The sequence below is a fragment of the Chiloscyllium plagiosum genome, chromosome 11 (genome assembly GCF_004010195.1).
Source record: "Chiloscyllium plagiosum isolate BGI_BamShark_2017 chromosome 11, ASM401019v2, whole genome shotgun sequence".
Lineage (NCBI taxonomy): Eukaryota > Metazoa > Chordata > Chondrichthyes > Orectolobiformes > Hemiscylliidae > Chiloscyllium > Chiloscyllium plagiosum.
The window spans coordinates 41,840,282-41,866,584 of NC_057720.1; the positions used below are offsets into that span (position 1 = coordinate 41,840,282).

Here is a 26,303-nt window from a genome sequence, read left to right on the forward strand (position 1 = left end):
CAGCAAAACAGATTTACTTCACTATCTCCTCCAATTCAGGATAAGGAACTCTGCCAGGAAGAATATAGAAGCAGAGAGAGAATTCAAACTTTTGTAGCAGTAGAGAGCACTATATCTAGTAGATTAAACTCAAAAACCCTAACTTCACTATCTGAAAGCAAAACTAAAAAGCTTGGATCTGTACGAGCCGGATTCTACCTACGCATGATTCTTTCATCGACTTTTTTCTTAAAAACCCCAAAGCTATTTACTCTACTTTCCATGCAGCAGACACTTTGACACCAGGTATACAACAGTCACAAGTGTAGTGCTGGAAAAGCACAGATCAGGCAGCATCTGAGGAGCAGGAGAATGGAGGTTTCGGACATAAGCCCATCATCAGGAATGAGGCTCCTGGGAAGAGTGTGGCCCTGAGCTGAGGCAGACTGACTGTCTGGGAAAGTGTGGCCCTGGTATACAACACCATCTTCAAGAGAAACAGTACAAAACAAATCTCTTACAGGTACAACTCATACACTTGTGAGATGACATAACTATGAAGAGAAACTGGACAAACTTGGTTTGTTTGACATTTCAAGTGAAAAGGATGAAGGCCGACCTGATCAAAGTATACAAAATTATGAGAGTTGTAGTTAGCATGGATAGGCGTACTTTGAATGGATAGTCGCAGTTTCACCAGGTAGAACTTGAACAAACTGAATTTGAGAATAATAAGGTGTTGGCAGGCTTTTAAACAAGTGGACAAATCTCCAAGAACAGAAGAATAGTCTGCCACACTGCTGTGGGAGGCAAGGGAGAAGACTGCAGAGGCATTGACCCTAAATTTTTAATTCCTCTCTGGCCCAAGAGGAGGTGCCAGAGGACTGAAAAAACAGCTAATGTGGCTCTGGTATTTAAGAGGAGCTATAGAGATATGCCAGAGAACTACAGACCAATGTGTCTCACATTGGTGGTGAAACTATTGCAACATTAAAGAGTTAGTTTGCTCTGCTGACCTTTAGGAAACTGGATTAGATTAGATTAGATTAGATTATTTAGAGTGTGGAAACAGGCCCTTCAGCCCAACAAGTCCACACCGCCCCGCCAAAGCGCAACCCACCCATACTCCTACATCTACCCCTTACCTAACACTACGGGCAATTTAGCATCGCCAATTCACCTGACCTGCACATCTTTGGACTGTGGGAGGAAACCGGAGCACCTGGAGGAAACCCACGCAGACACGGGGAGAATGTGCAAACTGCACACAGTCAGTCGCCTGAGGCAGGAATTGAACCCGGGTCTCTGGCGCTGTGAGGCAGCAGCTAGGGTGGGATGCCTCTGATTTGCAGGGAAGATTATAAGGAAATCACATTCCCATCTCTTTGCATTTGCATGGCCATTTACTAGTTATTCAAAAGCTATTTACATCGTCATTTCCTACTATTTACATATTGATTTCTGAATAGGGGGTGAGCAAGAACATTACAGTTGGAATTTGACTATTCCCTGTAGTTAAATAAATACAATTCACACCAGACCTCGCCATTAAGGGATGATTTGCATTACATTGTTTCTGGAGGTGAGGTGGTCACTGCATTGGGTCTTGAGTGGCACTAGACGGAGTTCTCTTGTGAGCATTACTAATTGTGAAGTAAAGATTGTGTAAAGGAAGGACTGTTTCCTTTGTTCAGGGAGAGCTTCCCTGGACATGCCTCACAAGCATGCCGAAGAGTGGTCAGGGTCTCTCCAAAGCTTGATAAATTTTACTTATTCACAGAAGTCAGTGTTGCAGCTGCATCAAGTATGTACAAATCTCAGGAAAAAAAGAGAGCTTAACACTATCAAAAACAATTCTGAAGGAGATCTATCTCCACTTGGGAAAGGCAAGGCCTGATCAGGGATCGTCAGCATGACTTTGTCAGAGGAAGGTTATACCAAACATGCGATTGAATTTTCTGTGGTGGTGACCAGTTGCACAGATGGACATAACGCAGTTGATATATTCGTATGGATTTGAGCAGAGTCTTTGGCAAGGTGCCACATGGGTAAATGCAAGAAAGTAAATGCACATGCGATATAGGACCCTTTGCTAAAATGAATTCAACATAGTCTCCTAAAACTGAGGCAGAGGGTGATGATAGAAAGCTGCATTCGTGACCAGGTGTGTGGATGGGCTGAATACTAAGTTTGCAGATAACACAGAAGATTGGTCAGTAATTAACAGTGAGGTGGAGTGCCTTGGCCTACAAGATATAAGCAGAATAGTCAAATGAGCAATAAGAAACACATGGAAATTAACAATGAAAAGAGAGGGGTGAAATTACTACGAAAGTGTATCAAAAGTGAGGTATTGAATGACTTGAAACTAATGTTGTGTGAACCAAAGGGACCTTAGGAGTGTTTGTCCATAGATCTCTGAAGGTGGAAGGGCATGTTATTAGGTTGGTGAAAAAGGCATATGGGACATTTGCCTTTATTAATCAAGGCACAGATTCTAAAAGCAGGGAAGTCGAGTTGGAGTCGTATAGACCACAGCTAGAGTATTTCGTGCAGTTCTGGTTGCCACATTTCAGAAGCGATTGCACTGCAAGCAACTCAGAGGAGACTTATCAGGGTACTGTACAGGATGGAAAATTTAAGTTTGAAGAAAGGTTGGATAGGCGTGGGTTGCTTTCAGGGTAAAAAAAAAATCAATGACTGCAGATGCTGGAAACCAGATTCTGGATTAGAGTGGTGCTGGAAAAGCACAGCAGTTCAGGCAGCATCCGAGGAGCAGGGAAATTGATGTTTCGGGCAAAAGCCCTTCGTCAGGAAAGAGGCAGAGTGCCTTGAAGGGTGGGGAGAAAGTAGCAGAGTACAAAAGGTGAGTGGGGGTGGAGATGAAGGCGATAGGTCAGAGAGGAGTATGGAGTGGATAGGTGGAAAGGAAGACAGGCAGGTAGGACAAGTCATGGGAACAGTGCTGAGTTGGGTTGCTTTCACTGGAGCAGGGAAGACTGAAGCAATCTGTTAAGGTATACAAGACTATTTGGGACTTGGAGAGAATGGATAACAAGCAGCTGTTCCTCCTGGGAAAGGTCAGTCACAAGGAGACATGGGTTCAAGGTGAGGAGCAACAGGATTAGGGGAGGATGTGAGGAAAGATTTTGCCTAGATGATGATGACGACGACGACGACAACAAGTCTGTAATGCGGTGCCTGGGTTGGTGGTAGAGGCAAATTACTTCACATGCTTCTAAAATGTACATGGATGAGCACTTAAAATTCACAGACATATACAGTATAGAAACAGACTCCTCGGCCCAACTCATCCATATAAACCAGGTTTCCTAAACTGAACTAATTTCATTTGCCTGCACTTGGCCCATATCCCTCTAAACCTTTCCCATCCATGTACCTATCTAAATGTCTTTTAAAATGTTATTACTGTATTTGCCTATCCCACTTCTTCTGGCAGCTCGTTCCATACATACACCACTCTTTGCACAAAAAAGCTGTCCCTCAGACCCCTTTAAAATCCTTCCCCTCTCATCTTAAAATGTATGCCCTCTTGTTTTGGACTCCTCTAACCTGGAGAAAAGACCTTGGCTATTAACCTTATCTATGCCCCTCATAAACCTCTAATGTCACCCCTAAGCCTTCGACACTCCAGGGGGAAAAATGCCCCAGCCTCTAGGGCAGCAAGGTGGCTCACTGGTTAGCACTGCTGCCTCACAGCACCAGGGACACAGGTTCGATTCCAGCCTCAGGCGACTATGTGTGGAGTTTGCACGTTCTCCGTGTCTGCATGGATTTCCTCCAGTTGCTCCGGTTTCCTCCCACAGTCCAAAAGATGTGTAGGTCAGGTGAATTGGCCATACTAAATTGCCCATAGTGTTAGGTGCATTAGTCAGGGGTAAATGTAGGCAATGGGTCTCGGAGGGTTACTCTTCAGAGTCACTCTTCAGAGGATCGGTGTGGACTTATTGGGCTGAAGGGCCTGTTTCCATACTGTGGGGAATCTAATCTAATCTGCCAATGTTTCTCCTTATAACTCAAACCTTCAAGACTTGGTAAAATCCTTGTAAATCTTTTTAGCACCCTTTTCAGTTCAATAACATCCTTCCTATAGCAGGGTATGCAGTACTCCAGGATATGCAGAATTCCATATGTGGCCTTTACATCCAGTGGTATGTTATGATTGGTCAAAGCACTGAAGTTGCACAATGAAGGCAAGCATGCCAAACATCTCCTTCACCACCCTGTCTACCTCTCACACCTCTTTCAAGGAACTATGTACCTGTACACCTAGTCTTGCTGTTCACCAATACTATCCAGGTACCTACCATCCACTGTGCAAGTCCTGCACCAATTTGTCTTACCAAAATGCAATACCTCATCTTTATATGCGTTAAACTCCATCTATCATTCCTTGGCCCACTGGCTCAGCTACCTGTTAGAAAACCTCTTCACTGACCACTATACCACCAACTTGGACGCCATTCACAAAACCATGCCTCCTATAATCTCATCTAAATGGTTTATAGAAATGAAAAACAACAGTGGATCCAGTATCAATCCTTGTGGCACACTGCTGGTGACAGGCTTCCAGTCCGAACAACAACCTTCCACCACCACCCTGTCTCCGACCATCAAGCCAATTTGGTATCCAATTGGCTTGCTCTCCCTGGATCCCATGTGATCTTACTAACCAGTCTACTGCGTGGAATACTGTTGGAGGCCTTGCTAACGAACATGTCAGATCAACATCTAACACTTCATCTAGCTTCTTGGTCACAGCTTCAAAAAAAAACCAAACTCAAATTTGAGAGATACGATTTCTCACACAAAGCCATACATCATAACATTCAAGGCTGTGGGCCAAGTGCTAGTAAATGGGATTAGGTTGAAAGTCATGTTTCTCATGTCAGTGCAAACTCTATAGGACAAAGCACCTCTTCTGCACTGTACGATACTAGAAATGCGAATTACAAAAGGGACAATGGTTCAAAGTAAAAAGTTGCTAAAGGCACTGTGAGAAGGTTTTTTTTAAAAATTATTTTTAAATACAGGAGGGTGGTTAAGTGCCTAGAATGCGCTGGCAGTGAAGGCAGATGCAATAGCAATGTTTAAGAGGCATTTGGGCAGATACATGAATACGCAAGGAATAGAGAGATATTGACCACACCGAGGCAAAAGGCATCATGTGTCAGCAAAGTCTCGGTGGGCCAAAAGGATCTTTTCCTGTGCTGTATTGTTATTTGCTTTTTGTTCTAATTTGTATGCATTCCAAAACATTGGCTGGTTTATGTGGTTAATGACATCCAGAGGAAGAAGCCTGTTAATTACTAGTTTGACGTACTGAACAGATAAGTCAACCTTCCATTATCCCTGAAGAGCATCATTTGGCTCAGATTAAAATTCTGCTTCATCTCCTGAAAAACAGCCTGCTCATAATCACTGGGAAGCAGCACAATTAAGAAGAGCCACACAGCCAAAGCTAGAGAGCTGCTAGTGCCCAAAGTATAATGCCCCAATATTAATCAATATCCACAAGAAAGGGAATTAAACTGAAGAAAACTGGAGGAATATTAAATTGGCTTTCTATTTTAGGTAGAGAAAACAAAAACTGTTGTTTAATGGAACTGCATCTTTCATGTACCAACTTCAATAAACCTCTTGATTGATGGAACAAACTGAAACTGCACAATTGAATTGACTTCAAACAAACACAATTTCATTAAGTGTCCTCAAAATTTGTACGAAGTCAAAAAGAGCAAAAAAAAAAGTACAAATATTAAAATTGAGAATAACTTTGTTCATTCAGAAAGAGATTTAGACAGGATCCAACTTTAGACTGCTTATATATAAAAGATGTCGTTAAACCTGAAAGGGTGCAGAAAAGATTTACAAGGGTGTTGCCAGGGTTGCAGAGTTTGAACTATAGGGAGAGGTTGAATAGGCTGCAGCTATTTTTTCTGGAGCATCAGAGGCTGAGGGGTGACCTTATATAAGTTGATAAAATCATGAGGGGCATGGATAGGATGAATAGACAAGGTGTTTTGCCCAGGGTTGGAGTCCAAAGATAGAGGGCATAGGTTTAAAGGTAAGAGGGGAAAGATTTAAAAGGGATCCAAGAGGCAACTTTTCATGCAGAGGGCGGTGCATGTACAGAATAAACTACCAGAGGAAGTAGAAGAGGCTGATACAATTACAACAGTCAAAAGACACGAGTCAAGAGTGTGGTGCTGGAAAAGCACAGCAGGTCAGACAGCATCTGAGGAGCAAGGGAAAATCGATGTTTCGGGCAGAAGCCCTTCATCAGGAAGGGAGGATTCCTGATGTAGGGCTTCTACCCGAAACATCAATTCTCCCGCTCCTCGGATGTTGCCTGACTGCTGTGCTTTTCCAGCACCACACTCTCGACTCTGAAATTAGATTAGATTACTTACTTTGGCCCAACAAATCCACCCCGACCCACTGAAGCACAACCCACCCAGACCCATTCCCCTACATTTACCCCTTCCCCTAACACTACAGGCAATTTAGCATGACCAATTCACCTAGCCTGCACATTCTTTTTTGGACTGTGGGAGGAAACCGGAGCACCCAGAGGAAACCCACATAGACATGGGGAGAATGTGCAAACTCCACACAGTCAATCACCAGAGGCGGGAATTGAACCCAGGACTCTGGCGCTGTGAGGCAGCAGTGCTAACCACTGTGCCACCATGCCGCCCACCAGCTGATCTCCAGCATCTGCAGTCCTAACTTTCTCCTAGTTAAAAGACATCTGAATGGGTTTATAAATAGGAAGGATTTAGAGCAATATGGCCAATTGTGGCAAATGGGAGGACAGTAATTTAGGATATCTGGTTGGCATGGACGAGTTGTACCAAAGGGTCTGGTTCCGTTCTGTACAACTATGACTCTGTGATAGATGTATTCATGTCTGAGAAAAAAGGTTTTATGGGGTCCACTCAATTTAGGCCAGACAAAAATCAGCATTTTAAACCTTAGAAAACTTTAGACATTGAGATGGCAGCCTTGATAATTATAAGTGCTTCAGATTCTGTGCACAGGTAGTTTGGATGTTTATTAGATTGATAGGAGAAAGTGAGGATTGCAGGTGGTAGAGATCAGAATCATGAGCGCAGCAGGTCAGGCAGCATCCGAGGAGCAGGTGAATTGATGTTTCGGGCATAAGCCCTTCATCAGAAATGAAGGGCTACAACCTAAATGTTGATTTGCCTGCTCCTTGGTTGCTGCCTGACCTGCTGCGCTTTTCCAGCACCATGCTCTGCTTACTAGGTTGACATATGAAAGGAATGTGTTGTCTCATGACAAACTGTTGGACAGACTGGGCTTGTTTCCACTGGAGCATGGAAAATTGAGTGATATTGATTGAAATATAAAAGTTCCTGAACAATCTTGACACAAAACTCTAAGGTTTGAAGCAGAAAATGGGAATGGAGAATTCAAAAACAAAATCAATCAGCCACTGTCCTATTAAATGGCAGAGCAGGTTTCAAGGACTAAAAAGACCTACTTTGACTCCTAATTCATAGGCTCGGATTTGTAAATTACTTCAAAACAAAACAATAAGACATCAGCACAAATTAAGTAGGAATAGCATTATGGTATTTATATGCCAAAAGTTATTTTTGTCACCGTGCTGACCACTGTACATGAAGATTACTACAAATGTTCAAAAGGAAGCTTGCTGAGTTCCTGAGTGGGAAATACATGGATTTCATTGATTGAAATGGTGTTACCAGTACCATGACCACCTTGAGATGCCCAATTATCTTTCAAGTCAGAGAAATGTTCTGCTCCCCACTCCTCCCCCATACAAGTGTTTGATTTTTTTCCTCCCAGGAAGTTACATGTGTTTGCTGGAAGACATGACTTATAGTTTACACGTTGCATCGTACAAAGGATAACAAGTCTCACGTGCAAAGTAATGAATACATTTGCCTCATCCATACCCCTACATAAAATACATTTTTTGTTGGAACTATTAAGAATATGAAGCATTGATGTTAAGTCTGTAAATTTACAAAAAAAAAAATTTTTAAAAAGTGACACCCAATAGAAAAGGAAACAGCAAGAGTGTTCAATAACAGCACTAATGATATGTTTTATATGAAAAATAAAAAAGGGGATATCTAAAGCAAACAGTACAATTTCAAAAAGTATGTTGGAACCGAGAGATCTGAGGACATACAAACAAGATGGTCAAAAGGTAACACCAAGTTGTACAGATATAGGAAAAAGAAAAAGAGACATATCACACAAAACCTAAACTGTAAGACGCTAGTTAGGCCCCAGATAGAGTATTGTGTCCAATCCTAGGAACTAAACTCCAAAAGGATACAAGGCCTTAGGGATGGTGCAGATATTTAATGAAATGTTTTCTAGGCTTGAAGAATTTTCATTATATGGAGACCACAAAAGCTTCTTAGCACAGAAGGTCAAGGGGGAAAATCTGACAACTGCCCAGAATAACAAGGACTTTTGATCAATAAGAAATCATTTCCAGTGGTAGAAAGATGAATAATCAGAGGTTGCAGATTCAAGACATTTGAGAAAATCAGATGGTACAAGGGAGGATATGCAGTGAACTATGATTATCACTGCCTTGTAAGACAGGAAAAGTACGTTCAATCTTAACTCTCAAAAGAGGGGAATTGGATAAATATATCAAACAGCAAAAGCTTGCAGGGCTACAGGAAAAGAGACAATGTGCCAACAATCTTCTACTGTGTTGTATCATCCCAGGCTTCCATGAAATGTGCAAATTCAAAATGCCAATTCTGACTTTTGATGAAAAGATACTAATTGCATTGTGGAAATGGCTCTGCTCCCCAAGCATTACTTTTTATTCATGCCACAGTTCTGAATAATCTGCAATATTGTTCCAGAATTTTGTTTTTAATCTCACTTCCAGAGCTAAAGGGATTTTAAATCAACAGCAGAGCTGACAACATAGTCATAGAATTATACAGCATGGAAACAGGTCCTTGGGCCCAAACTGGTCCATGCGGTCCACTCAGCTAGTTCCAGTTGCCTGCATTTGGTCCCTATCCCTCTAAACCCTTCACATTCATGTACCTATCCAAAAATCTTTGAGTGTTGCTATAATACTTGCCTTGACCACTTTTTTGGGGGCAGCCCACTCCATATACACACCATACTCTGAGGAAAGAAGTTGACCCTCAGGCCGTTGTTAAATCTTTCCCCATCACATTAAACCTATGCCTTCTAGTTTTCAACTTCTCACCTCTGGGGGAAAAAGACTTATGCATTCATCCTATCTATGCCCCTAAATAAGGTCACCCCTCATTCTCCTACATTCCATGGAATAAAGTCCTATCCTGGCCAACCTCCAGGCATACTAGTCCTGGGAGCATCCTCACAAATCTTTTCACTCTTTCCAGTTTAACTACCAGTATGTCTTTCCTATAAATGGGTTGACCAAACGTCAAGTGTGGCCTCACCAACAACTTATACAACAGTATAACTGTCCCAACTCCCATACTCAATGCCTCGACCGATAAAGACCAGCAATGCTAGAGGCCTTCTTCATCCCCCTGTCTACCTGTGAAGCTGCTTTCAAATAACTATTACAGGAGTTGGGAGGTCATGTTGCTGTTGTACAGGATATTGGTTAGGCCACTGTTGGAATATTGCGTGCAATTCTGGTCTCCTTCCTATCGGACGGATGGTGTGAAACCTGAAAGGGTTCAGAAAAGATTTACAAGGATGTTGCCAGGGTTGGAGGATTTGAGCTATAGGGAGAGGCTGAACAGGCTGGGGCTGTTTTCTCTGGAACGGAGGCTGATAAAGATTTACAAAATTATGAGGAGCATGGATAGAGCCAATAGACAAAGTCTTTTTCCTGGGGTCAGGGAGTCCAGAACTAGAGGGTATAGGTTTAGGGTGAGAGGGGAAAGGTATAAAAAAAAGGAGACCTATGGGGCAACTTTTTCACAGAGGGTGGCATGTGTATGGAATGAGCTGCCAGAGGAAGTGGTAGAGGCTGGTACAATTGCAACATTTAAGAGGCATTTGGATAGTTATATGAATAGGAAGGGTTTGGAGGGATATGGGCCAGGTGCTGGCAGGTGGGACTAGATTGGGTTGGGATATCTGGTCAGCATGGACGGGTTGGACCGAAGGGTCTGTTTCCATGCTGTACATCTCTATGATTCTGACTCTATTTACGGCGTTAAGTCCTACCTTGGTTTGACTTTCCGAAGAAGTGCAACACCTCACACTTATGTATTGAATTGCATTTGCTAATTCTCAGCCCACTTCCCTACATGTTTACATAAGCCTCCAGGGAGGTTTTATGAAACTAAAACATCTTGTTAGTTATGCGGAACTGCTCATCGTATAGGATTTGCTTTTTGGCCTTTCCCCACATCAGTTTCTCAGGTTCAGGTTGTGGTCTGCACTCCCCAGCTTGGCATAGTTAAGCTACCATAGTTTTTTGCCATCAGGTCTCATCTGCTTAACAGCACCCACTGCCATAGCTCCACTTATTGAAGGATTTTGCCTGACTAGCAGATAGCATGTCAGTTACCAATCCCTAATAAAAAGGTATTTTCTAGAATCAAGGACAGAAGCAAATTGTTACTGGTGACTCTTCCTCACCTGAATATAAAATGCTGCATAAAAACAGACAGAGGTCTGTAATTTATAGTGGTGCAACTCAAAGCAAATGTGGTAGAAACACAAATGGATATCTATACTTGAAACAGAAATGAATATGGGGAAGCAGCTGAGAGTGAAGCCATTACAACAATTGGAGCTTACAAACTACATCTAGCTGTATTATAGCATTTCCTCACCTACTTTACTGAACACCAAACATTGCATTGATCAAAAATTGACAAGACAATGTAATTAAATCCACATATAAAGCTAGAATATAATGCTCACACAATTAATTTATTTAGACCATGTGTGACACTGAATTAGTAGGTCAAGGCAGCAAAAATAGCTCAAAAAAAAAGGTTAACTGACTGACGATACAGGAGTTGAGAGAATTAAGAGTACAAGGCCTAGGCAGCTAAATGATGGAGAAAACAAAGAATAGATTGTAGCATTATAAAAGAGCTTGACCTACACAGGCAAGGATTAGGCAATTAAGAGTTTTAAAGACTGGAGAAATTTAAATTTCATAGTCAACAAAAAGCTTCACTAAGTGAAGCCAAAAATCATGAATCCATCAACAGCATAAAATTAAACAGCAATTCAGCAAATCACCTAAAGCAAATCTAAAATACTTCAATGATTCAAACAAATTACGTGACTTTTGCTACAGCAATACTAAAACTGTGCCATAAAGTAAAATACACAGAAAAGCATCCAACTAATCATAGTGGGCCTTGCAATATATGACTAGGTCTCAATATTTATTTATTTATTTATTTATGGGCGGCACGGTGGCACAGTGGTTAGCACTGCTGCCTCACAGCGCCCGAGAACCGGGTTCAATTCCCGCCTCAGGCGACTGACTGTGTGGAGTTTGCACGTTCTCCCCGTGTTGCGTGGGTTTCCTCCGGGTGCTCCGGTTTCCTCCCACAGTCCAAAAAGATGTGCAGGGTCAGGGGAATTGGCCATGTTAAATTGCCCGTAGTGTTAGGTAAGGGGTAAATGTAGGGGTATGGGTGGGTTTCGCTTCGGCGGGTCGGTGTGGACTTGTTGGGCCGAAGGGCCTGTTTCTACACTGTAATGTAATCTAATCTAATCTAATTTGGATAGGTCCACTTTTTAAAAAGAAATAGGAAAATATATAATAAAAACCCCAACTATTAAATAAATAATAACCAACAAACTAATATATAGTAATAACTCAACTCAGCCAAACAAGACATGTTCATAATTCCTCCTCCCTGGATAATGGACTCGTAAAACACAATCGTTACAGCTACATAAAAGCCGCTATTCGTGTGGCAGATAAATCTGTGTCCAGGTATTCCAAAAAGGGCTGCCATGTCTTATAAAAATTCTTAGTTTTGTGGTGTACTATACCTGTGGGACCATCTAAGGGAATATGCTCCATAACAATCTTCCACCAATCTGACAGGGGCCAAGTGGACCCATTGGAGATTCTTCAAAGCATGGGTCCTATTGTAAATTGATATCTTTGAGTTTCCCTAAATATCTTCCTATGCCACTGAGCAGACTTGAACACCTAGCTCTCTCCCACACCCGAGTCAAACAAACTCATCTGAGGGGGCAGCAGTCAAATGATATAAAGTGCTAATAGAAAACGTACTCTTAGCACTGAGTACCCTCCCATGTCGGATGTAGAGGGATCAAAAAAGTGTAGTTTTTTTTTTAATAACATCCCTAACTTGAAAAAAGAAACGAGGTCCCTGTTAGATAGCTCATATTTCCGTGCTAACTGATCAAAGGACATCGTGTCTCCCTCAAAATAAAAATCACACATGCAAGATAGACCCCTAGCTGCCCAACATTCGAATCCTGAATCTATCATCCCCCGTTGAAAACCTGGCATACCCACTATAGGTGTAAAGATGATGTTTTGCCAATATTGTCTTCCCTCTGCCGAATTGCCCTCCATGCTTTAACAGTATTGATAACTATTGGGTTTATGGCAACATTCCTTAACTGTCCTCATTTTGTCCAGAAACAGCAAGCAAGAGGGCACCTTGCGTGGGAGGCTTTGATATCTAACCAAATTGAAAGAGGGTCCCCACAGGCCCAATCACTCACATAGGATTAAAAGCTAGCAACAAAGCTTGTTTTTTTATGTCCGGAAGGTCCAATCTCCCCAATCTGTAAGGCAGTTGCAGTTTAGCTAATTTAATGAAGGAGCTGAATCAGACGTTCAGTCTCCTGAATGTTTACTTTTTTTAAAATTAGGGGGAGCATGGGGGAGAATATACATCTTAATTAGCACTATCCAACTCAACCACAAGACCAGAGCACCTCCCATCTTTGAAGGTCTGGTTTGATTTTGTTAAATAATTGAACAAATCGATCTAGAACTGGAGTAATGAATATGCGCAAATATACAAAACCCCCTGTGACCACTTAAATGGGAATTGACATCGCCCTCTCACCTTCGTAAGACTATCCATAGGCATAGCCTCTGATTTTGCAAGATTAATCTTGTACCCTGGAAAAGCACCAAATACGCAGATGCATTGCATCAGGCGAGGCACTGAAACTGCTGGATTTGACAAAAACATTAAGACTTTGTTGTACGTGGACAATGTCCTATGTAATTTTGACCCCAATTCTGGAGCTGATATATTAGGATCGCATTGAATGGCCTCCACCAATGGTTCAATCACCAACGTAAAGAGCAGTGGCAAAAAGGGACAGCCCTACCGGCTGCCCATCATTCAACTCTGTCAAATGCCTTCTCTGCATCTAGCGAAATCACCAATCCCTGTATTGACTGTCGTTGACAGCCTCCTAACAATATTGGAGGAACTGCGGCCCTTTATGAAGCCTATCTGATCCTCTAACGATAGAAGGTAACTGTCTCCAGCCTTAACCCAAGAGTCTGAGAGAGGATTTTAAAGTCCACATTGAAGAATGAAATGGGCCTGTACGAATCATAGCCCTCCGGGAACCTTCCCTTTAAGAATAAGCAAAATATTGGCCTCTCTCAAAGATGACGAGAGACAATCATGGCTGTCTGAGTCATTAAACATTAAGCATCAGTCCTAACGGTATGTTTATAAATTCTTTATAGAATTCGCTGGGATGTCCGTAAGGATGAGGCGCCTTTCCATTCTGAAGCTGCTTCGCAGTTTCCTGCACTTCTGGCATTGAGAAAGGACTCTTGCTCAGGGGTCATGCCTAGGAGCTCCAGATCCTTTCAAAAAAAAAAATTCCATTTTGGCCCACTCCTCCTCACAACCCTCAGATTGGTATAACTTAGAGTAAAATCTCTGGAATGCCACATTAATCTTTTTGGAGTCGCATCTTCAGTTCCCAGACCCTTCCCGAATCACCGCAATGGCTTGTGAGGTAATCCTTTTCCTGGCGAGATATGCCATGTCACCATGCTCATACAACTTTTGCTTTGCAAAAGTAAGCTCTTTCTTTGCTGTCTGTGAGAGCATGGAATTCAAAGCAGACCGCAGCACTTTAATCCTCTGTAGTTTGACCAACAAGGTCCTGTCAAAGTAAGCCTTCTCAGCTGCCTTCAACCATGCTTCAAAGAGACGTTGCTGCTCACCCTTCTACCACTTCCTACTGGCAGAGTAGGAAATAACTAACCCCCAGACCCGGCCCGAAACATCGATTCTCCTGCTCCTCAGATGCTGACTGAACTGCTGTGCTTTTCCAGCAATACACTCTCGACACTGATCTCCAACATTTACAGACCTTACTTTCTCCAGGATACTAACTGAGCCTGACTTAATGCCTAGGAGAAATACTATATTAAATTATCCTTGAGGATAAAGGGATCCATTCAATAGTGCCTCAAACCCACTTGAGCATCCTTAATCTTAACCAACAGGTACACTGGAGAGTGATCGGATTTGGTAATATTACCAATCGTACAAGATGCCACCAAGTCCAGGGTTGGCACAGGGGGGTCAGAAAAAAACCAGTGGGAAAAAAAACGACGTAAAATCCCTGACTGTAGAGTGGAGACGCCTCCAGATGTCCACCAACCCTAACTCCTGTAAATAAATGGCTTACTTATAAATATATGGCTGGCTGCGAGTGTAAATATACTTGGCATTCGTAAGCCTTTGGGGATGCTCCGTTATGCGCGCGCGCAGGAGGTGGTCACGTGGTGTGCTGTTTCGTGGGCAAAACAAGGTCACGTGGGGTCGGACATCCGGGAACGCATGGAAGCTGAGAATGGAGTCAGATCAACAGCCAATCAGAAGACAAGACAATCCCACCTCAGTGATTGCATGACGTTTTTTATTATATAAAAAGACTGGGTCAGGGCCAGAAAGGTGTGGTACTTTCTGAACTGACACACTATATAGCTTATCAGGGACAGAAAGGTCTAGACCCAGAGCTCTGTATGATTTATCCACTAACTCCTAAAATAAACTAAAAGTGTGAGACCGAATATCTTCTCCTATTGCTTCATTTAAAAAGAACACACAGGACTTGGCTTACACATAGAAGAAAGTAAGTTGGTAGATTGAGCCAAAGTCCAACACTCCATACACAGATCCATTAATTGTTTAGCTTGTACAGAGGGTATTGAGGGGGCCTTTGGGCAATCTGTCTACTGTGGGATCCATGAGAGTTCAAATCTCCCCCTAAAATGATATGCCGTGACTCAAGACCGATCAGTTTAGAAAATGCATCTCCCGAAAAATTTGAGGGAATAAACTGGAGGGCAATAAGCGTTTAAAAACACCATATTCTTCCCCATTTATCAGGGCTTCAAGACTTACAAGCCTCCCGGTGCGTGACGTAACACACTCTACTAAGTGGTAAATTCCTCCTAACCAATACAGCCACTCCCCTACTTCTGATATTAAATGAAAAGTAAGCCCAATCAGAGCTGTTCTGCTGTAGTTTCAAATGCTCCTTATCATCTAAATAGGTTTCCTGTAACAAAGCAATATCCACCTTCTCCTTTTAAAAAGACTCAAAAGTACCTTCAATCCTCTTAATTGGTGTGACTCCACTTGCACCAATAGCACTGAATAGGGGAACTCACCCCCTGCTCAAAAGGGGACAAATACCCATCCCAAACTGTCCATAAGTAGGCATCTAGTTCCAACCATTTTCCCTCCTAACTAGAGCAGAAAAGTAAATACACCAAGGAATAGCAATAAGAAAATTTTGTTTTAAAAAGAAAAAAAAAATGGGGTAAATATCCCACCCATTCTCTGGTGTAACTTAGAACTTGAAAGTACATATCTCAACCCCCACCAAACAAACTTTAAACCAAATTATTACCAAGAAAAAAATAGGGAAAGAAAGCTCCAACCGGAGAGTGGTAGGTGCCTGGAACACGTTGCCAGCAGAGGCAAGCACAGTAGATTCACTTAAAGGTGTGGCTGGACAGATGCATGAGTAGGTGGGGAGCAAAGGGATACAGATGCTTAGGAAATAGGCGATCGGTGTAGACCGTGGATTTGGATCGGTTCAGCTTGGAGGGCTGAATGGCCTGTTCCTGGGCTGTACATTTTCTTTGTTCTTTAACACTACTATTTGTACATAGTAAATTGTACAGATTAGGTTAATTTGTCCACAAAGGCACTTGCCTTCTCCAATGTGTCAAAGCGATGCACAGATCCAAAGGTGCTCTGAGGCACTACCGGATACCTCAGAGTACTGAATCCCAAGCTCCCTCAAATTCTCTCGACAGTCACAGGATTCTCTTTTCTGGATCACCACCTTTGAGAAGTCCTGGAAGAACATGATCTCAGAGCCCTCGTATATTAGGGCCTTTAGAGATTCCATGATTCTGAAAGCTTCCATGATTCTCCCCTGGTTTCTGTAGTGATGGAACCACACCAGGAGAGGAGGAGAACATTGACCCAGACCTGATCGCAGCATGACCTGGTGAGCCCTCTACCTTCAAGCCTCTTGTGCCAGTCTCCAAGTTAAGGAATTTCAGCAACCAGCCCTCAATAAATTCCACAGGCTGCTCACCTTCCTTGCCCTCAGGCAGACCGATGATCCAAATATTCTTTCTTTCTCCTGTCCCTGTTCTCAAGATCATCCACTTGGTCATGCAAACTATGGACCTGCATCTCCAGGGCTTGGATCCTATCCCTGAAGGAACAGGCATCAGCTCCCACCACTGTGACTCTGTGCTCAACCTCATTCGTCCTTTTTTCCCAGGTCTCCCAGCTGCTGTTCATCCTTCTGCAGCATGATAGAGATTGGGGCCAGCTTCTATCTACTTAACCAGCATCTCGCAAGATTTTGTAAGCTCGTTCACCAAGGCCTTGGTAGGTAATAGAGTCAGAGGATTCTGCAGGCTGGACCGCGGGCCTGGTCTCGGACGCTCCTCCTCACTCCTTCGCCATTTCTGGACGGCAAAAATGCTGAGAAGTCAATTTTTCCATTGTTTCCTTTGACTCCACGACGTTTCTAGGGTCCTAGGATATCGCGATGGTGTGGATTGGGCGGGTTAGAAATTCATCCCACTTACGCTGCGGTGCTGAGCTCTGCAAAGCAATCCTCTTAGATCGCCACCATCTTAATAACCTTATGCATATCCTACAGAGGACCTGTTACGCTATTAGAACCCATAGCAACACCCTCCAGCTAATATTCTGAAAAACAAGTCACACCTTAGGTACTAAGCATGTACATGCTAAATTTCATGCAGCTATTTGAAAAGCTTTAACCAACAGTAGTTCTCTCAATTTGTATTACTTGCAGACATTTTCCATGCAATAAATACTGTCTCAAGGTGCTGACCAAAATGAACCAGTGACACCAGGAATAAATCTACTGTGGTGTCTTAGAAAAATAAATTGAAAAAAGATAAGTACAAAGCAATTACACTCAAAAAAAGTTAGCAACCAGTTTATCCAGTTAACAAATCAAATTGACCATAAAATTGATGACCATAAAAAGAGCAAGATTTAGCACATGTGAAAGTGTGACAAGAGAGCATACAAAAAGTTCACAAACGGGAGTATAATGTGGGAAAATGTGAAGTTCTCATTTTTGAAGGGAATACAAAAGAACAATATATCATTTAAATAGAGAAAACCTGCATAAAGCAGCAAAACAAAAGATCATAAGTCAGAGCAGCAAAACAAGGCCATCAGCCCATCACGTCTGCCCATTATTCAATCATGGCTAATAGATTTCTCAAACTCATTGCCCTGCCTTCACCCCATAATCTTTGATCCCCTCACCAGTTAAGAGCACGCAATGGCTCAGCCTCCACAGCAAGGCGTTCCACAGATTCACCACACTGAAGAAATTTAACCTTATCCCAGTTCTAAAAGTTTGAACCTGCACTCTGAGGCTGCATCACCGGTCCTGGTCTCTCCAACCAGTGCAAACATCTCCACATCCACTTTATCCAGGCCTCCCAGTATTCTGCAAGTTTCAATCAGATCCCGCTCCCATGTCATCCTTCTAAACTCCACTGAGTATAGACCCAGGATTGCTCATATGACAAGACCTTCAGCCCCAGGATCATTGTTGTAAACCTTCGCTAGACACCATTCAATAACACCACATCTTTCCTCACGTGGGACCCAAAACTGCTCACAACATTCCAAACACGGTCTGACGATAGCCTCACACAGCCTCAGCAGTACGTTTCTGTTCTTGTATTCTAGCCTTCTTCAAATGAATGATAACATTGCACTTGCCTTCCTAACTGCCAACCTTGAGAATCCTGAACTAGGATTCCTGAGTCCCTTTGTGCTTCAGATTTCTGAAGCCTTTCCTCATTAAGAAAATAGTACCTCTTTTCTTCTCTGTGCATAATCACCAACACTCCCACATTGTATTCCATTTGTCATTTCTTTGCCCACTCTCCTAGCCTGTATATTGTTCTGCGGCCTCCCTGCTGCCTCAACACTACCTAAATGACTATCTTTGCATCATCTGCAAACTTAGCAACAATGTTCTCAACTCCTTCATCCAGACCATTAATGTCAAACCCAAATAGTTGTGGTCCCAATACTGACTCCAGCAGAACTCCACTAGTCACTGGCTGCCATCCTGAAAACTACCTATTTTATTCACTCTCTGCCTTCTGCCAGTTAGCCAATCCTCTATCGATGCCAGTACCTTGCCTCTAAAACCACTGGTTTGTCTTATTTAGCTGCCTATTGCACAGCACCTTGTCAAAGGCCTTCTGCAAATCCAAATGGATCACATGCACTGGCTCTCCTTTGTCCCCTTCTAATATTATTGGATGACCTACGGCCCCTAATAAACCCAGTCTGATCCTCCTTTATGATATGTGGCAGTACCCTTTCTAGTCTCAATGCTAACGTTTTAGAAAGGATTTTAAAATCTACATTTAGCAAGGATATTGATCTGTATGACGCACAATCTTCTGGATCTTTTCCTTTAAAGGATAAGAGAGATATTTACCTCTTTCAGCGAAGGCGGGAGACAGCCCTGACTATATGCATAGTAATAGATGTCCACAAGTGGACCAGCCAATATTTCTGTAAATTCTTTATAGAATTCAGCTTGAAAACCATCTGGGCCAGGTTCCTTACCACTCTGAAGTTGCCTGATTGCGTCAAGTATTTCTTGGACTGTTAGGGGAGCATTTAAGACCAATACCTGTTCTGGAGTTAGGCCCGGAAAGGTCAAATTTTTTTAAAAATGATTGCATCCTCCTAGCCCTGTCTTCACAATCCTGCGATTTATATAAATCAAAATAAAATTTTCTAAAGATTGCATTAATTCTTTTATGATCATGAGTCAAAATACCCGTACTTCCTTGATAGACGTGATAGTTTGGGGGACCTTTTTTGTTTCCTTTGCATGAAATGCTAAGTATCTACCTGGTTTGTCGCCAAATTCATATAACCTCTGTTTTGCAAATAATATTTCCCTCTTAGTTTGGGTAAGCGTAGTGTTTAGAGCTGTCCTAAGGGCCGTAAACCTTTGCAATTTGATAATAGAAGGTCTATCAGTGTATGCTGTTTCAACTGCTTTTAAGCGAGCTTCGAGCAGGCGCTGTTGTTCTCCCTTTAATTTTTTCTGGGTCGCTGAGTAGATGATTAAACCTTGCGTGTAAGCTTTGATGGTCTGGCTCTCCTTTGTCTAACATGCTCATTTGTATTCTTACAGATTTTTCAGCCATGACCTTCCCAAATGAAGCCATATTGACTCAGCCCTATCTTAAAATGCATTTCCAAGTACTCCACAATCTCATCCTTAATAACAGACTCTAAAATATTGCCAATGAGCAAGGTCAGGTTAACCGGTCTATGATTGTGCCTTCTGCCTCCTTCCTTTTTTAAAGGATTAGCCATTTCCCAGTCTTCTGGGATCGGATTCCAGTGATCCCTGAAAGACCAATGCCACTGCTATCTCCTTCAGGACGCTGAGCGATTTATTCACCTTCAGACCTTTCAGCTTCCCCAGCACTTTCTTCTGAGTCACTACATGCACGTCTGCTCCCCCAAATCTCTCAAAGTTTTGGTATGCTGCTGGTGTCTTCCATTGCGAGAACTGATACAAAGCACCTATTCAGTTCCCCGTAACTGCATGTCGAGCCTTAAAAGACTCGACATGCAGTTACGGGGAACTGAATAATATATGAATTCTATCATATTATGGTCACTGCGTCTTAAGGGTTCCTTCACCTTAAGCACCCTAATCCAGTCTACCCCCTTACACATTATCAAATCCAGAATTGCCTGTTCCCTTCTGAGCTCTACCACAAACTGCTCCAACAATACATCTTGATGCTATTATAGAGTCAGAGATGTACAGCATGGAAACAGACCCTTCGGTCCAACCCGTCCATGCCAACCAGATAGCCCAACCCAATCTAGTACCACCTGCCAGCACACAGCCCATATCCCTCCAAACCCTTCCTATTCATATACACATCCAAATGCCTTTTAAATGTTGCAATTGTACCAGCCTCCACCGCTCCCTCTGGCAGCTCATTCCATACACGTCCCACCCTCTGCATGAAAAAGTTGCCCCTTAGGTCTCGTTTATATCTTGCCCCTCTCACCCTAAACCTATGCCCTCTAGTTCTGGACTTAGAAGGGCTTATGCCCAAAACGTCGATTCTCCTGTTCCCTGGATGCTGCCTGACCTGCTGCGCTTTTCCAGCAACACATTTTCAACTTTGCCTATTTACCCTATCCATGCCCCTCAATTTTGTAAACCTCTAATTCCTTTTCTTGGGATCTGCTATGAACCCAATTTTCCTAGTCCATCTGCATTCTGGAGTCACCTTTTATTGCAATAATGTTTTTCCTATCAAAATTTTCTGCCTCGTATCCAGAGTACTACTAAGCAGCCTGTAGATAACAGCCATCAGGGCCTGTTTGCATCCACAAGTCTTCAAATTTGACCACATAGGTTCTACACCTTCCGACTGGATATCATTTCTTGCTATCAATTTAATTTTATTTATTACGAACAAGAGAGGCCCGACCCCTTGGCCAATATGCCTGCCTTTTTGATAGGATGCGTATCCTTGCATATTTAGTTCTCAGCTGGAAATGAAGAAGGGCTTATGCCCGAAACGTCGATTCTCCTGTTCCCTGGATGCTGCCTGACCTGCTGCGCTTTTCCAGCAACACATTTCCAGCTCTGATCTCCAGCATCTGCAGACCTCACTTCCTCCTATTTAGTTCTCAGCCCCAAACCCCTTGCAGCCAAGCATGTAATACCTATAATATCGTACCTGCCAATTTCAATCTACACTACTAGCTCATTTACCTAGTTTTGCATATGTGCGCATTTATGTACAACACCTTCAGTTGTATGTTGACTATCTCCCTTTATCTTAAATTCAAGGTTTCCATACACCTGAGCTAGAATGCCTTGGTTCATTTCCTGTCTATTCCAGAGGCAGAAACTCAAGAGCCCTCCATGCATGCAAATTTATTTGTCTATCACAAACAAGAGTACCAAATTAAACTCCCTCAAACTCTTCCGACCCGATAGAGGAGACTTGTGGTAGAGCACTACCTCTGGACCAGGAGGCTCAGGTTCAAGTCCCATAAGCTCTAGAGTTGTTGTAACATGTCTGAACAGGTTGATAAATAAAAACTAAGTAAAGCAACCATCTCCTCTGGTTGGGAAATCCAAAACATTTCCTTCCTGACACTATGAAACTGGAAGAATCACAAGCATCACTGACAGCTAGCTTCACATTTCAGATTGATTAATTAGTTTCAAAGTTCTTCCTGCTGCCATGCGAGAATTTGAGCCCATGTCCTCAGACATTGGTCTTGGATTACTCACCTAGTAACATCAACACTATGCCACCATGTCCCCATAGGTTTAGAGGTGATTCAATGGACTTTTTGAAACAAAGACTTTTGGGGTCTTGATGCAGAAGATGGTTTCCTCTTATGGGAGAATCTGCGATCAAAGAACATAATCTCAGAGTAAGGGTTCACTAATACAAGACAAAACACACGAAATGATTCTGAAGATGTTAAATCTGAGGAATTCATCGCATATGGCTGTGGAAGACAAGTCTTTAATATTCTTAAAGTCTCCTTTTGAGATTTGTCTTAAGTGGGCAATGTCTTATTCTAACATCATGCCATCTGATCCTAGATTCGCCTACAAAAGGGGAAAAAAATTAATATTTCCAGGTTTACACTATCAAGTCCCCTCAGAATATTGTTTTCTTTCAATAAAGGTCACTTCTCATTATACTAAATTCCAATAAGTATAGACCCAATGAGGCATTCCCTCTATACCCAAGATCCATCTAGTGAACCTTCTCTGGACTGCCTCCAATGCCAGAATATCTTTTTAGATTAAAGGAGTCAAACTGTTCAGTATTCCAGCTGTGGTCTGACAAGGGCCGAGGGCCTTGTATAGATTTTGCAATACTATTTTATGAAAGAGACCAATATTTAATTTGCCATCTCTAACTTTATAACAGAAATCCATATAAATTACAAATCTTACAGCAACTAGTTAAAACTGTCTTTTGTATTTTTACATATATTTCCCACTGTCCTCAGAAGAGGAATAATTGAATTTGATAAAGGCAGCACAATGAATAACAGAATTCAAACTAAAACTACAGATAGGTAGCCTGGGAAAGGTGCAAAGGAGTATAACCAATAGCTTTGGAATGCGAATGAATAGGATGCAGAGAAATTGCATGCAATTTGTCCAAGGAATTAAGAGTCCAAAATCCTTGTGCTATCTTTTAAAGCAACCCAAGACTCCATATTTACCACTAATTTATGCAAGACATCCTCCAATCTCCTATTTGCCATTTATTTCCTTAAATTTATGATTTCAGGTAACTTAAAATTTAATGAAAGACAAACTTTACTTGCTTATTCCAAACAAAAAAAATATGGAGTCAAAATGTCAAATAAAAATTTCTTCAACTGCAACCATCTACTGTACACAAATCTCATTTTCCTTTGGTGCTAGCCTTGGCTCAGCAGTAGCACACGCATCTCAGTCACAAGGTAGAGTCTTATTACAGAAATAAGTATATAATGTTAGCTGAAAATCTAGCAAGAAAAAAGTTGAATCTTATTCAAATAAAAACAGTAAACTAAAACACATCTTCCGGAGTACATTAAAAGGGTGGAAAAGGTCTCCACACAACTTGGCCAACATTTAACACCAAACCAATCTCAACAAACCGGAAAAATGCTTCAGCAGTTCCCAAGGCAGTGAAAGGCAAGGCAATTCAAACTGCCTATTTCCTTCCACTTATCTTTTCCTCATGTACAATTCTCTTTTGAAGTGTGTGTTATAGTTCCACCTTGTTAATTATTTGTATAAAGCAGTGCCATTTTATAGCAGCCTGGCAAAATAAAATTTTCTGACCTCCTTCTTTGCCCATTAAGAACATGAAGATTAAAGCAGTACGTTAAAAATTCCATACACACACACAAATCAAATGATCAAAAACAATTCTTAGAAAATTATATCCAGAAAAAGTCTGAATTCTGACATCGGAACCGAAAAGCTGCAGAGTGGAGGGCAGAAGAGAAGTTAACATAGGTACAGTTGGATCACCAATGTCACCCGAAACGTCACTCATACTCCTGAGATGCGGCCTGACCGACTGTGCTTTCCCAGCATCACACTCTTCGTCACCAATGTCAGAGCATAGTTATAGACGAGCTACAGCAGATACGCGAAAATGTAGCAGGACAGATGAGCGCGGCATACCATGATAGCAGATCTCCGGGCAGAAGCAGCTAGAACATAGCAAATTTGGGACTGTCATACTCATTACTCCTGTCAAAATTTACTATTGCGAAAGGCGAAGATTTTCGCTTTAACCTCTGTACCAGTGAAATAAACCCCAACCCAGTAAGCATTTCTTCATAAACACGTTCTCCCATCTCACCCTTATAAGTTTTTAAAACCCAAAATCTTAATCCATATTAAACTGCAAACTCCATTTCATTATAGCGAAGTACCATAACTTGTTCACGGTACTAAGGAAAACTTCTACCGAACTTATCGCTCTTATTGCTAACGAAGTAGTCGGACTTGCTTTCCATACTAAATGCATGGCACTCACCAACCATTACAGCTACAGGCCCACTCTGTCATACAAAGCTTACTGCTCCTTTCCAACCAAACTAACTTTTCGGACAACCACTAAAATGAATTTTGACATGGATCACACAATTTTGAAACTTTCGGTTGAGTTGTGTAGAGTTGTTCCTTTGTCCTCCTGCTCCAAAATAAGCACAGAAGTTGTGCAGCGAACCTCCGGCACCACAGTACTCAAAACAATTCCTACAATTTATAATATTTCTGAACAATGTGGCCGGGTGAGAAATATGCCCTCGACATAGTAGGGCTAAACAGGCTGAAACCAACGGTTGATCTCCTGTTTGTTTTGGATCCAAAAAGCGTCCTACACTATTTTGTCTCTGTCATCGTTTGCGATTTACAACAGAAGCCCGACATGAATAATGGGAAAACTTTATACCGTACTATGATCCTGCGGCACATTCTTTTTTGACCGGAGACAAAAAAAAAGGTCTGTAAAACCTCCAACCCACTGTTACGGATTCTGAAAATCTTGTGATTCGTCTATGAAGACTACGGGAAAGGTGCGAAGCAGTTTTTAAACCAACAAATCATTTTGCAGTTATGTTTCATGCTAATGAAAGCCGAGTCAAATCTATTCGTAGTCAAAACGCAGTAGTGCCGTCAAGTCGAGGAGTTACACCCTGCAAAATAAACGAATGTTTTCACCCACCCATTCCGTTGCCCCCCCCCCCCCCCCAACCAACCTTCTGGGCTGTGCGCGATCGGTTATAATCCGCAGCATTTAAATCTCGGACTAGTAACAAAATTCAAACGCTTACAGACTTACCAGACACTAAACCAACCACTCACACAAACACGCCTCCCCCCAAAACAAATCGTGTTCAGAAAGCCAAGCGGGAGACTGTCTTCTGTGTCTTCTTAGGCCTACCCGAAGCATGGGAGTATCTGCTTCAGTTATACCCGCAAAAAAGACGCTGGCCCTCGGCTGCCATCTCCTCAGCAGGCGCATTATTCACCGAGCCCTCGGGGTCGCACGGAGGGCGGTCCAATTCCCTTCTAAAATAAAAAATTCACATCACTCCCGGACTTTATTTCCTTACCAGACACGGGCTCATCGCTTCCAAGACGGGATTGAAAAAATGTCGCCAGCCACGCCGTTCTTCGCTATTATCCGCTCTGCATCTTAATAGGCAAAATCCGCAACGTTTTGCCCGCTCCGCCGTCGACATTAACTCAACAGCCATCCATCACGCGCTTGACGTTTGGAAAATACCAGCAGCAGCCTTCCAACCGCCAATCCGACCGCGGCATCCAATCTGACCAATCGCCGGCACGTCTCCCCCTTTCGCCGCACCCCCAACCCATCAACTGACCAATCCAAATTCTCAGAACCGTCGCCGTTGTGCGAATCGCCAATCAGATGGTTAGAGTCGAAATGACTCTTTTTAATTGGTCTACAGCTTATCTGCTTCAGTGAACATCCAATCAGAGGTGTAACTCCCCGAGCAGAACCTGGTCCTTCTGATGAGTAAGTTACTGCAAGATTCTTGAAGAAGGGCTCATGCCCGAAACGTCGATTCTCCTGCTCCTTGGATGCTTGCTGCCTGACCTGCTGCGCTTTTTTAGCAACACATTTTCAGCAAGTTACTACAAGAGTTGATAAGCTGTTTGGTGCATTTGTTGCTTTGCTTCTATTGATTACAGCCCGGAGTTGTGTGATTTTTGATTTGGGCCACCCCAGAGCAACAGCAACACCAGTATCTCCATATCATTGCAAGAACAAACAGTTGTTATCTTTGGTTTGTTGTCCATGATATGTGCTAGCAAGGTGAGGAGTTGAGAGGGGAGAGAGGGGAGTTGAACAGGTGGCTACAGGGATGGTGCAGGAGGAAGGGTTTCAGATACCGGGATAATTGGGGCTCATTCTGGGGTAGGTGGGACCTCTACAGACAGGATAGTATACACCTGAACCACAGGGGTACCAATATCCTGGAGGGGATACTTGCTAATGCTCTTTGGGAGGGTTTAAACTAATTCAACAGGGGGATGGGAACCTAAATTGTAGTTCCTGTGTCTGGGAGGTTCAGAGCATTGAGGTCGGAAATGAGGTTTCAAGGTCAGAAGAGTTCACTGGCAATCAAGAAGGTAGTTTGAAGTGTGTCTACTTCAATGCCAGGAGCATCCAG

General features: G+C 42.5%; 1 protein-coding gene across 2 annotated transcripts in view; it reads right to left on the reverse strand.

Moving 5' to 3' along the window:
* The window catches only part of LOC122554333 (zinc finger FYVE domain-containing protein 9-like), a 118,770-nt gene extending 93,358 nt beyond the window's left edge, over positions 1–25,412 (reverse strand). Inside the window, exons 1-2 of one of the 2 annotated variants that reach the window (XM_043699191.1) lie at positions 25,218–25,412; positions 21,865–21,984 (exon numbers count right to left, since the gene is read on the reverse strand). The gene's annotated coding sequence lies outside the window, so the exon portion shown is untranslated. The remainder of the gene's footprint in view (positions 1–21,864; positions 21,985–25,217) is intronic. The other variant, XM_043699190.1, reaches the window with a different exon arrangement.
* Positions 25,413–26,303: the final 891 nt, after the last annotated feature.